Source organism: Carlito syrichta, unplaced genomic scaffold (genome assembly GCF_000164805.1).
Source record: "Carlito syrichta isolate Samal-C Ts95f unplaced genomic scaffold, Tarsius_syrichta-2.0.1 Scaffold212560, whole genome shotgun sequence".
Classification (NCBI taxonomy): Eukaryota; Metazoa; Chordata; class Mammalia; order Primates; family Tarsiidae; genus Carlito; species Carlito syrichta.
Genome location: NW_007156656.1, coordinates 180 through 2,252, shown reverse-complemented (window position 1 = coordinate 2,252; position 2,073 = coordinate 180). Strand labels below are relative to the sequence as shown.

General features: G+C 34.1%; 1 long non-coding RNA gene across 1 annotated transcript; it reads right to left on the bottom strand.

Moving 5' to 3' along the window:
* Window positions 1-424: 424 nt before the first annotated feature.
* LOC103253223 lies at window positions 425-1,840 on the bottom strand. The gene is made up of 4 exons (XR_503849.1): window positions 1,724-1,840; window positions 957-1,079; window positions 655-778; window positions 425-503 (listed from the first exon to the last, which is right to left on the bottom strand). It is a non-coding gene; the product is annotated as an uncharacterized LOC103253223 (long non-coding RNA).
* Window positions 1,841-2,073: the final 233 nt, after the last annotated feature.

The window sequence follows — 2,073 nt, the reverse complement described above, 5'->3', positions numbered from 1 at the left end:
AGTACAGAACAAGCCCACTGCAAAAGTTGCTACACCGGGGAGAAACTGGAGAGTTGGGCCTTTTCGTCCCTTTAGAATTTTCTATTTAACCAGAGAATTACTTGTTCTTATTGACCAGTTTGAATTATTGACAGAAAACCAGAACTTCCTATTTGTGTTTTTAACTCCATTCACAATGCATTTACTCAGAGGCAGCAGTATATCACCCCTTTTTTCTCCCCTAAAAAGCAAGAAATCTAGGAAAAGCATCTCTTACCTTGAAGAATTTCTATTTTAGCCACTGCCTAGATAACTAGGCAATATTCTATCTCTCTGATAGAAAATCCATATAATTCAAAGGAATTCTAATCAGAGGGAAATGACACCATATGCAAATCCCTGGTACATTCCAGACTAGAAATGCTTACTGTTACCTTTTGCTGAGGCTTACTGGATTGTGATGCATTCTTTCGGGCATGTATATTTCATATTTCACCTTGGAAAAGCGATATTATATAAATGCCCTATTTCACAGGTAAAGAAAACAAGATTTTATAGTCAGTAAAGACCCATGTATGCAAATTCTGTATGCACTCTTACTCTACATCCTTTATTTAAGAATTTCTAGAAAACATCAGGAACACATGGCAAAATGAGATTTTTTTTTTAACTTACCTTTTTACAAATGGGCACCTTGGCTTTTAAATTATCAATGGCATAGCTCACAGCTTCAAGAGATGCAGCCCTGTGGACTGAGGACACAGCAATGATTATGCTTGCTTCTGACACTGGAACCAAGCTTTAACAAGATGAAGAATAAAAATTACCATCACCTCCTAATCTATGTGTTAAATAATCTGCTAGGCACATTTTAAAAAACAAACAACAACAACAAAAAAACAGTTACACATTCTTAGAACTATGCTGTAGTTCTACTTTACTTAAATATCCCATTCAGTTAGAAAACATTAACTCACCCCAGTTATGTTCAGCAGAGGAGATGCTGAGACTGATGTTGAGTCTAGTTTGTCAGCATCTATCCACTAAACCATTTAATGGGCATGAAGATGGAGGAGTCCTTTCATTGACTCAGCAAACATCTGCCTCAAACAAGACACAAAGCAAAGTAATGCCTAAAGGTACAAAGTTATAACACCTGACAATTATGACAAAGAATTTAGAATACAAAATAGCAATCAGTGCTAATTAATAGGACTGATGATATTAATCATTAATAAAACTACTGGTTATTAATAAATTTATAGTTATTAATCACAAAATAATAACTAATAGAATATGATAGATGATGTCTAAATAGTTGGTTTCTTTTTAAAGTCCAGAATTCTTCTCATATAAGTGATACAAAAAGCAAACTACTTTAATGATGTTCAAAGGCATTTATATAAAAAATAATCTATAACAGACTGTCATATGAACAGAGTCCAGACAACAAAACAACTCTCAAGAGGCCTCAAGGCCTTTAGCACCCCTGAGGCCCAGGGCCTGAAAGTCTTGGCACATGTGCACTTTGTTACAGCACCAAGAGCAACATCAGCCTGCCCAATATTACAACCCAACAAGCAGTCACTGAAAGCACCGAGACCATCCCTTCTATCCTCCAGAAATAACATACACACCTTCCTACTGGTAGTTTTGAATTTTTAAGAAAGATTCAAGAACCAGGAGCAGCACAAAGATGGAAAACAACTATACTTAACTTCTAAATTGATAAAGGAAATCATACCCAAGTCTATGGAACACTGCTATGTGTTTGGTCATTTCTGCCTAATGTCACTACAAATCTTCATTTTCCACCATGGGTAGATAGGCTTCATATTCTAAGCTAATGACTTTTTTCCCCTTCAAAGTTATTTCTTGTAGTTCCTAAAAAAAAGCAAAAACATATATATATATATTAAAATAAGACCTTTCCTTTAATAGAAATAGCACATTAATATAATAAATTATTTTTGAATAGTAAACCAGCAAAACAACTTGTCTAAAAGTTATCTTGAAATATTCTAAAAGCAAGACTTGATTAGAAAAACAAAAATTATTACAAACTTGATAAGGAAATAAAATAATACTGGTGAA